At 43.4% G+C, this 12040-nt stretch overlaps 1 pseudogene; it reads left to right on the top strand.

Annotated features, from left to right (window-relative positions):
• Positions 1-4507: 4507 nt before the first annotated feature.
• On the top strand, positions 4508-7945 carry LOC127771635 (wall-associated receptor kinase 2-like; annotated as a pseudogene).
• Positions 7946-12040: the final 4095 nt, after the last annotated feature.

Here is a 12040-nt window from a genome sequence, read left to right as displayed (position 1 = left end):
GGATGCAATCTGATCGAGGCTATACAAGTTTCGACGAGCTAACATATGCTTCTTGTTTAGGTTTGATTGGCTTTCTTCCCTTTCTGCTTAAAATAACCCGAGGTAGGTAGCTTGATGGGGTGGCCTTCACAGCTCGTTGTTCCACCCACGTTCTGATTTGCTTTGCCGAGAAATAATTGATGGCTTCGAGAGGTGCCTGCCGCGTACTCTGTCTGCGTCTCAAGAAAAGCCTCTAGCGGGCGACGACTTGACTTGACACGGGAATGACCGTCCACGCGCGCCGGGCCAGGTTGACGCGCAATAGTGCCCACCAACACTGTGACGCCGAAACCGCTTTTTTTTTTATTTTGAGAACCAGGAATTTATTAAACTTAGAAGCATAGTACATGCTTGAGAGTACAATTAAGGGACTCGAAATGATTGAAAAGAATTCTAGCACAACAGTCCCTTGTTGGATAGGCAATACGGGAAATGTTTTGACAATTGAAGATTAGTGCCCACCGACACTGTGACGCCGAAACCGCTAATTAGCAGTTGGCTGCGCGTCCTTCTTCGGCGTGGACAGGAAACTCGTTGCTCGTTAGCTCGTTCGACTCGCGACAAGATGGACTCAGCTTGGATCGACTCGTTTTATTTTTCTGACGAACCGAGCTGACATTTTAACTTGTTAGATATAATGAGCCAACTCAAGCTAGCTTGCGAGCTACTAGCCTTAACAAGCTAGACTAACCCTATCTTAGCAGGTCACAGGCCCACAGTCACATAGCACGTAGGGCTATATTTTTGGAAGACCGAGCCCAATAGAGCATCAATCAGATCAAAACCCTAGTCACCCCATCCGATCGTACCTCTGTCTCCACTCTCTTCATCCCTCTGCCGCCCTAGCGTAGCGTCGTAGCTGCATTGCAGAGCGCGACCACTGCGCGTCCCCACATCTCCAACGCTTTGCCGCCACGCGCCCGCGTGCTCGCGCCCGCGCGTCTCCTTCTTGGGCGCGTCTCCTTCTTGGGAACAAAAGTTGTAATATGTAATGAAATGAAATTAATGCAAGGTGTCATAGACTGGATTTGTGTAAAGCACTCCTATTTTCTAGCGTGGTATGAAGCAATGTAGCGGAGCTTGAGCCGGTTTGGCTCTGCACGAATTTTATGTGATTTGCTGCTTTTTTTTTCCTTCTTTCTTAATGTACACTATTTGAGTTTTTTATTTGCAAGCTATTTTCCTCTTGTTGGGTCAGTATTTGATGCATTGGCTCACGATCTAAATGATCAAGCTCGAGCTTTGCAACGAGTCGAGCTGAGCTGGGTATTTAGCTCGTGATAATAACCGACTTAACGAGTCGAGCTAAGCCAACTCGTTAATTATCTTAACGATTTAGACCGAGTTGAGCTGGCTCGCTATCCACCCTACGCGCGGCACAGCCATGTGGTGCGCGAGGAGACCCTGGCGGCGGGAGGGCGCGTGCTAAGGTGACATGTGACGGTTTTTTCTCGCTTTTCTTTTTTTTCTAGGTTTTTCTTTTTTTCCTTTTTTTGTTTTCTAATATTTATATATATAGCACATATACAAACTTTGTATAAGTAGCGTTCTTTTGGTTTTTTTAATACGTACGTGTACAAATTTTATATATGCACATAATAATGCATATATTTTTTTTACACATTGAAATTTTACCGTACACCGAGTTGCTTGAAGGCTTTTGAAGCCCAATCGTACATTCGTACCGCTCGAGCGGAGGACCGAGGACACGTCGGCGGTCCAGAGGCCCAGAGCACAGTGTTGCAGCCCACATGCCGATTGTATTGGCCGGCTGAGAAAAATTCCAACTCGGGCACTACAAAATAGACTTTTTTCTTTCTCCTGTCCCAATTGAATCCACTTCGAGCTGGCCCAGTGGACGGGAGTGCCTGGAGTGGTCCAAGCAGTGGAATACTGGAATGGGGCGCCCCTAATGCGCGATCACTCGCGCGGTCACGCGGGCACGCGACCACCAGATCCACTACTACTACTCGTACACTACTACTACTACAACTCATACACTACGGGCCTGTTTGGTACAGCTCCAACTCCTAAATATAACTTCAGGAGTTGAGTCTGGAGTGGAGTTGTGGAGCTGCCTAAACCCAGCTCCACAACTCTAGTACATTTTGTGAGAGAGCTTCACCTAACTCCACTCCCAGTTTTGGTGGAGCTGAAACTGTTTGGCTGAGCTCCAGCTCTAGGAGGGGTGGAGCTGGAGCTGGAGCTGTGCCAAACAGGCGCTACTACTGCTACTACTATATATATATATATATATATATATATATATATATATATACTTTGTATACATACATATAAACTTTGTATTATTGTATACATATGTATAAATTTTGTATTAATAATATAAAGTTTCTATATATGTATACAAAGTATATATATACGTGTATATATAATTTTTATGTGTACAAAAAATCGATGTATACAAAATATACACATATACAAACTTTATATACACGTGTACCAACTTTGCATACGCGTATATAAACTTTACATACGTATATATAAACTTATACAAACTTTGCATATATGTATACAAACCTTGTATATGTACATATTAAAAACCGAGAGAAGAAAATACGGATACAAAGTTTGTATATGTATGAATACAAACTTGGTATACACACGAATACAAACTTTGTAATATGTACATCTTAAAAAAAGGGAACCAAAAACGGAAGAGAAACAAAAAAAAACAAAAAAAAGGGAAGAGAAACGAAAAAAACAAAAAAAAACGGAAGAGAAACGAAAAAAACCAAAAAAAGGGAAAAATCGCTCCTCAGTCGCGGCGCGCCGTCCGCCGACCTCTCCGTGTGCGACACGTGTCCAGTCGCGCGGGGGAGGGCGCGCGCGACTAGCCGCCCCTTAGCTTTTTCCGACTGGAATGGGCTGGCCTCTTGTTGGAATGCTTGCTTGCAACGTTCAGCAACCCACTCTATAGCTCACTTGCCTGTCCTTTCTAGTGTAGTTATCAAGATTGGATCGGATATCGACCGAAGATATAGGGTGGAAACAACGTATGTATAGTAGTAACCTGAAAACTACCGTTGAATTAAAAATTGAACGTATGAGATTCATCCACGTCATAACGACTAAAAAATTTTACTCATAGATTTACTCATGAGTAAAAATTTTACTCCTGTTGACGTGGATGAATCTTAGACGTTTATTATTCGATCCAACGATAGTTTTTAATTTTCTCGAATATCGAACTGGTCAAAGGCCTCGATTCATGAAAATCGATTTTTACTTCATGAAAATATATATCGCTCTGCAGTATTGCGATCGATCAAGCGACAAATTAATTAGAAACCAGTTGGCGCTAGAGTACTGGAGATCGAAGGATTATGATCAATTCAATGTCTTTTCCTAAGCAATAAGAGGAGGAAGCGAATCAAGGACTCTCCCAAGTGATTTCCGTGTGCCATTTCACTTGGCCACCCGTCCATTCATCACACAGCTCAGCTCCCAACTCCTGTCACAGCTCCACGACTAGTTCCGGCGACAGCCAGCTGGCCGTGCCGATCGACCAGGCGTCTCGCCAGGCCACATGTTTTTTCCCGGTGTGTTTACCCATATATTCAAAGTAGCAGTAGTAGTAAAAAATTGGGTTCCCCATCTAAAGCACTGACAATTAAAAAAAGGGGTATTCAAGTTTTTACAAGGGGATGAAAATCTGCTTGTATTAATTATTGGCACAAAGTTTTTACATATGATAGAAAATTACCGTTAAAAATACGTTGCGTATACGTACGCTCTAATTTTCTAGGCAAGAAAAAGATGCGTAATAGTCCATGTACCCCTAAACTCTTGATATAAGTCTATCTAGCATCTTAAACTTTGAAATCAGACATCTAACCTCCTAAACTTTGTTACTCTCTATGATTGTTTTGGATGGTAGTTTTTGGTATTTTGGAAGCTAAATGAGTGGCTTTGAATAACTGATATAGCATGTTTACACATCATCGATCGTCAATAATCGGTCATCAATATATATTATATAGTGATGTCACCTTACTATTATATTTACATCCGTCTACATTAAGTGAGAACAAAAAATAAGGTTCTAAAGTCAAAACTAAAGATTTAGGTGGAGATGTTAACATATATGTCCAATTCATATATCACGTAATAAAACTCATCCAACGTATACGGAAATCAGATAAAAAGCAACCTATAAAACTAGGTCAGGGTGCTAGACGGATTTTCAACCAAAATTTAGGGGGCTATTTGGACTTCCTACTATGAAAATTTAGTAGAACACTATGAAGGCTCCTGCAGATACTAAAATCCACTGAAAGCTACTTTGAAGGCTTATACCCCCTAGCAAGACTTGAAAATTCAAGTCATGCATGCAAGTTTGTTTCACACATACACCATCATCGAGCCGTTTGGTCATTTCCAATCCTGTGCATATATATTCAGCACTAGCCAGATGGTCAGCAATTAGACGCCGGATCATCTTACAAGATCATTGACGAATTACTGAGTCATGCAGTTCCAGAAATTAGCAGCAATATTGTTACTGCTCGCGGCCGTTGGAGCGCTGCCGCCGCCGCCGGGCAGCAGCAACTGCTCGACGGCGTGCGGCGGCGTCGATATCCCCTACCCGTTCGGCATCGGCCCTGCAGGCTGCGCGTTGCCCGGCTTCGAGCTCACCTGCCGCGACACCAGCAATGGCGGCAAGAAGCCATTCCTGGGGCACGGCGGACACTTCGAGCTGGCCGGCGTGTCCCTGCCGGATGGTCAGGCCCGCGTGTGGAACAACATCTCCTCCTACTGCAACGACACCTCCCAAACCATCATGGATGTGGTGAGCTTCGCTGATCCGTACAGGCTCTCTCAGGCCGGCAACACGTTCACCGTCGTCGGGTGTCACGCGGTGGCCATCGTCGGGGTCGGAGATTCCGCCGATAACATCGTGCGTTTCCTGAGCGGGTGCGTGGCGACCAACTGCGGGCGACGCGGCGGTCGCCTCGCCGACGGCGCCTGCTCCGGGGCAGGCTGCTGCCAGACAACGATAACGAAGGGGTTTAACGCCTACCAGGTGGAGTTCCAGAACTACTCGACAGTGTTCAACAGCTCGAAGGATATCTACAACGTCAGCCGCTGCAGCTACGCGGCGCTGATGGAGTCGTCGAGCTTTAGCTTCAGGAGGAGCTACGCGACGTCGTCGGAATTCTTCGACGCCAACGGCGGGAAGGTGCCCATGGTGGTCGAATGGGCCGTCCGGAACACGAGCAACTGCGTGGAGGCGCGGAAAAATCGTGAATCGTACGCCTGCGTTAGCATGAACAGTGCGTGTGTCAACTCGTCCAGCGGACTAGGCTACATCTGCAACTGCGCCAAGGGATTCGAGGGCAACCCTTACCTCCCGAACGGCTGCCTAGGTGAATATGTTTCTTCTAGATTCTAGTCCCATCCCATCGTTTTAGCGTGGTTCTAATTCGTCATATTTCCTATAGTTTCATATATGCTTATTGCACTTACCGTATAGGCTAGTTCTTTCTTCTCTCATAAAGCCGTACATATTGAATTTGATTATTATCACAAGATTTATATAGAACGCGATGACATCGTTGAGTCCGTGGTATAGTTTGAACACTGAGATCAACACGAAAATCCTTGATATTTTAGAATGAATTTTGTTTATATTTTAGGACAGATAGGTTATTTGGGAAGTGCTATACCCAGAAACCATCGTGCAGCGGCGGAGCCAGCGTGGGGGCGGGAAGGGGGGGGGGGCTCGAGCCCCCACTACCTCCAAACCTAGCTCCGCCACTGCCATCATGCAAGTAGCGCTTTTTCACATGATTGTAATTAAATATGTTCCTGCAAAGTACTAATACATCGTCAAAAAGTTGTAAATACTTGCCAAGATTACAAAGACGTCATTACTAGTAAATACATCTCCATAATGTTGTAAATGCATCCTCGTGTAACTTTAGTCGGCGAGGAAGCGATAGCACCCAAGAGCTTACTCTATATCTACCTATCATTCTGTATTGTTTATTTAATATATATTTGTGTCTTCTTTTCTTCAGAGTTCAATTCATATGCCAAAAAAATGCTAAATTGCTAACTTTTTTCATTATAAATTTCTTTTATTCATGCAATAATTTCCCTATATGTAATTATTTGTGTAGATATTGATGAATGCAAAGAACCGAAGAAATACCCTTGTTATGGAAACTGCAAAAATATACCAGGGCATTTCAACTGTACATGCCCTAAGGGTACCCGAGGAAATGCCTTTGTAGAAGGAGCATGCCAAAAATCATCTTAACATCCGGAGTACGAATAGCAATTGGTACGCACCTATACCAACTCTATCTCATCACGTGCATATACTTTCAATATAGTTGAGGCTTCCAACATCTTGAATTCCATTGCAATATAACTAGTTTTTGTTTGACTTCTGATGTGTTTCATGTAGAAATGTAAACAAAACTCTTGATCTACTTGATTTGGTTATGGCTTACATAAACGTAAAACTATACTGATGTTAACATACTTGCTTAGACCATAAATTGATTACAACTTCCAATTTGTCCGTTCAGGAGTTGTTGCGGGTGCATTGGTTGCCCTCTTTGGTTTCCTTGGATGGGGGGTGATCAGGTACAAACAGAGAATAAAAAAACAAGCTCTATTAAGACAGGCTGATGAGTTTTTTCAACAACACGGAGGTCAACTCCTTCTAGAAATGATGAAGGTAGAGGGCAATGCGGGGTTCACCCTCTATGAGAGAGAGCGGATCAAGACTGCAACAAATAACTTCAACAAGGCACACATTATTGGGGAAGGAGGACAGGGAACTATTTACAGAGCAGTGATAGATGGCACTACCGTGGCAATAAAGAGGTGCAAGGAGATTAATGAGAGCAAAAAAATGGACTTTGTGCAGGAGTTGGTCATCCTTTGTCGCGTCAACCATACCAACATCGTTAGGCTGTTGGGTTGTTGCCTTCAGTTTGAGGCACCTATGCTTGTCTACGAGTTTGTGCAAAACAAAACACTACAAGAGCTGTTGGATCTCCAGAGAAGCAAGAGGTTTCATGTCACACTAGGAACACGTCTAAGGATCGCAGCAGAATCCGCAGATGCATTTGCACATCTCCACTCGCTGCCACATCCAATACTCCACGGCGATGTGAAGCCAGCCAACATTCTTCTCGCAAAGGGATTGGTTGCGAAGGTGTCCGACTTTGGTTGTTCAACAATCAATGAGAAAACCCAGGTTGTGCCAAAAGGTACACCAGGCTATATTGATCCGGACTATCTACTCGAGTACCAGCTCACAGCCAGCAACGATGTATATAGCTTTGGAGTCATTCTTCTCGAGCTTCTCACTAGTAGGAGGCCATTTTCAAAAGAAAGGAAGAGCTTAACATCAATGTTTCAGGAAGCTATGGCAAATGGCACACTTGTCGAGCTCCTTGATAGCGACATAGTTGATGAAGCTAGCATGCAAGTGATCCAACAAGCTGCGGTTCTAGCTAATCAATGCTTGGTTGTTCCGGGTACAACCAGGCCCACAATGATGCTAGTGGCCACAGAGCTCCGACGGCTAGCATTAGCAGATGAAGTGCAGCAGTACCCACAACCGCCATTGGTGCTTGAGGACCTAAGCTTTACGGGGATAGGGAGAACATCGATGTCTACATGGTATGGTGGGAGCAAAACAAGTGGGGTTTATGGCCTCTCGAAGAAAGCTGTGCCGAGCATAGAGTTTGCGAGATGATTGATAGACATCATTTCTTATGTTGTCGTTTGTAGGTGTGTGAGAGATTGAGTTTTCATCCAGAGCGGAGGAGCTGGTCAGTTGTGTGTGACCATGCCTATGCATTGTGAGGAATAAGAGTACAAGAACGTACATGTAAACCCGTGAAGCATAATTGTATTGTGAGAATGATTAGCGAATCCTAAGAAAATAACTAGTTGTGGGAGTTGTATGGGTGAAACAATTATATATCAGTTGGAACCATACTACTTCAATAATCTACTTAATTATTTTTAAAGAAAATTCTCAATTTGCTCTCCAAAGTGATTGATTCCCTCATTTGCTCACGTAAAATTGGTTCTCCCTGATCTAATGCTCCTCATTCCCAGCTTTTATCCTTCATTTGACATTTCAGTTAGTTTTATATATCAACCTAGTAAAATGATAGTTTTCTAAACCTAGTGGCATGATAGTTTTGCCCTTAACTTTTCCTGTGCGTGGTTAGCAATTTTCGTAAACCTACATGTTATTTTAGCAAAGAAGTGTTATGCAAAATTATTTAAATTTAGTATATTGCATGAAATTAATTGCCATGGTTGCTTGTTAATTTGTAAGCTGTACCACACTTTTAATTTTAGAACTTCCACTACCGGGGGAAGGCTCTTCCGGTTTGTAACCCTTTTTACTCCCAAGTTTCAAGCTGGGATACCCAATCCGGGACTAAAGATGCCCGGTTAAAATAACCGGGAGTAAAAATGAATCTTTACCAACCGGGACTAAAGATGTAGCCAGGCAGCAGGTTTCTTTTTTCCTTTTTTTTATTGTTTTTAACATCAAATAATGATTTCACTCCATCCACAAATCAACCCCAAATCAATCAACACAGATCACAGCACAAAAGATATCACCAAATAAATCCTCAAATCAGTAATCACCAAATACATCACAAATTCTAAAAAAATTACACAACAAGTTCTACAAAAAATCATCACAAATACATCACATATTCACATCACACAAATACATCTCGGATCCAATCACAAATTCTTAAAAAAAAGAAAAAAATCAAATACATCCTCGATCTGTGCCGGTCGGCTCCCCTCCGACAGAGGCGCAACCGCCGCCTGCCACGCCGGCCGCCTCCGCGCCTGCGCCTCCAGGCCGGCCGCCGCCCATCCGCGCAGCCAGCCGCCGCCAGCTGCCGCCCCTCCACGAGGCCTCTCCTCGAGAAGTAGAGGCCGCTCCTCGAGAAGTAGAAGTTGTAGAGAAGGGAAGGATAAGGATAACACACAGAGGGAGGTGAGGAGAAGGAGAGGATAAGGATAAAAGATAGAAGAAGATGAGGAGTTGGGAGGATAAGTCATAGGGATTATATCCTGTATGCGGAATTTTAGTCCCAGTTGGTAATACCATCCAGGACTAAAGATCGAAATAATCTTTACGCCCGGTTGGTATGACCAACCGGTACTAAAGTGGTGATCTTTAGTCCCAGTTTGTGCCACCAACCGGGACTAAAAATACTCGGTCCCCTGACAAGCTCCTGGCAGAGAATGAACCGGGATTAAAAATCATCTTTAGTCCCAGTTGGTATTAATTACCAACCGCACACCAACCGGGACTAAACATCAAGATTTTTTTAACCGGGACTTAAAAATGACTTTTGTCCCGGTTTTTATAGAACCGGGACTATTGTAGTTTTTGGCCGACCCTGCAAAGATCAGTTTTCTAGTAAAATTAAAAATCAATTTTCTAGTTCATTAATTTTACAGTTGATTTATTTAATTTTTTTTTATCTTTCAGTCTTTGCTTCCAAACCGTATGAACATAAGTATAAATTAGAAGTCTCCCCCTTTACTACGGAGAACTAAACAGTTGGTAAGTACTCCACCCGCTCCATATTATAAGTCGTTTGACTTTTTACCTAGTCAAACTTCTTTAAATTTGACCAAATTTATATAAAAATATACTAACATTTTCAATACACAAGAGCAAAATTACCATTTCACCTATCGACTTGATGTATGTTAGCGAAGGACTAATGAGAAGAGCAAACAAATGATAAAATTCGATAATGAATGGTATAAGAGGGAGGGCCGATTTCACGTGGAAATATGAATGTATCAATTAATGGATAAATAAATATTTTTCTCTTATTTTTGAGGCTAGAAAAGAGGTCATCACCTGTTAACACACTACTCTTTGTCGATTTGAATGGGCTTTCTCACCTTTACGACTAACAAGTGGAGGTGGTTGCATGATACTCTCATAGCTCCTTTTTCTGATATAAACAATGAAAATGGTCAGAAGCAATATTCTTTCCAAGGGAATAATCCTCGGGCGGTCGGTAACTTTTTATATTTTAACTGTCCAGTGGTGATATTGTAACATAACACAAAAAGATAGTAGAAAATTAATGTTTATGTATGACTAGACAGAACTTTATATCTTCTATATCAGTAAAAGGGTCCCTATGCTAGATTGGTGTAGAATCTCTTCTCCTGCAGGTTTCATCCCTTTCTTCCATCGACGTGATTGGCTATTGGCTTTCGATGTGTTTGGCTTGGACAGACTTGGAGGTGCCGCCTCTGTTTGGATCTCGAGAAAAAAGTCCCTGGTGAAGACTTGGCTCGTGAAGGTTGTCAGGGTTGGCCGCGGATCGCGCCGATGCTGGAATAGTCGCTGCAGATCGAGTTGAAGCAGACCGAGCGCACGGTGCGACGACAGCGACGACGCGACGCGATCCGAAGACATCACCGCCCGCGGTAACTGCCTCGAAGAACTGGCCAATCGCGGCCCACTCGCAATTCGGAAAGCGGCCCTGTGGGCTATGCATATAGGAAAAGGTTCAATTTGACCCCATCAAAATATAGCTCGAATCTAATTTATCTCTCAATTGTAAAACTGAACATATCGACCCCTCTAACACTCAATACCGTCCAAAATAACCTCCTCAACTGTTTTGATTGTGGTTTTTTGCTAACGTGACAACCATGTGGCGGCCTAGTCATCATAGATATTAACAATAGAGTGAGGCCCACATGTCATTCCTTTCCAATCTCCTTCCTTCTCTTCCCTTCTCCCCCTTCCTTTGTTTTCAGGCTTCATGACAGCTAGTGGCTATAGGGTGGAGGAGGACCTCAAGGGAGCTGGGTGGCGGCGAGTTACTCCCCACCTTGCAGCGAGCTCGAGCTCCATGTCCATCTCCATCGAGGAGGATAAGGAGTGAGGAGCCAAGGAGGAGGTGCTTGGGGCGACCGTGCGCGAGTGGGAGAAGAGCTCCGTCATCGGGGAGAAAGGCGCTCAAGGAGGTGTTGACACGTCGTCCCTAAGCTGGCCCCCATCACCCCTATCTCCTCATGGCGCCAACTAGGCCGAGGCCATCATAGATCCCGCCTACGACTGTCACCTAGACTACATGTTCACCCTACACGTGGACTCGGTGGACAACCTCCCCGCCGCGCTTGATGGCTCCCTGATCTCTGTCCACTTCCACCGTCAAAGAAGACTCGGTCGGACGGGCACCATCTCAATCGAAGAGGAAGGGAGTGCTCGCCGCTTCCCCTCGCCATCTCGCCTCCTCCATCGCTATGGGGAGGAGGGACGAGACTCTTTCCTTCGGGGAGGGTGAGGAAAAAAGGAGGGAGAGAAAGGGAGGAGAAGAAAGAGAAGGGTCACGACAGGTGGACCCCACATGAACTAACCTAGTTAGATTATGTCAACGTGACATATCAACGAAAATCATTAAAGGAGTCAATTAGATCGGTTGTAATAGTTTAGGGGTTCATATCTAGTATTACGGCAGAGGGTACGAATCAAACGCTTTTTTTAGGGATTTAAAGTGGACTCCCTTCCATACGAATTCGCTATCCATCTGTCAACAGATTTTCGTTTAAAGATTTGTCGATTTTTGGGCCATATGATTTGCGTGGAGATTTGTGCTAACTAATATGATGGATAAAAGAGACAAGTCCGTGCGTAGCGGGGGATCGATTCCAAGAGCAATTAAGCCAAGTTGGTTCAAGACAAAATAAAGTTTATATTGAAGTTACAGTGTTAGAAAACTAAAATTACAATGTAATTATACTATAATTACATATGTAAATATGGTGCAATTATAGTGTAACAATAATATAATTAAAATTACAGTGCAATTATACTATAATTACATATGTAACTATGGTGTAATTATAGTGTAACAACAATGTAATTAAAATTACAGTGTAACTATACCATAATTACATATGTAACTATGGTGTAATTATAGTATAACAATAATGTAATTAA

This window comes from Oryza glaberrima, chromosome 4 (assembly GCF_000147395.1).
Source record: "Oryza glaberrima chromosome 4, OglaRS2, whole genome shotgun sequence".
In the NCBI taxonomy this organism is placed as follows: domain Eukaryota; kingdom Viridiplantae; phylum Streptophyta; class Magnoliopsida; order Poales; family Poaceae; genus Oryza; species Oryza glaberrima.
This window is presented reverse-complemented; position numbering and strand designations above follow the sequence as displayed.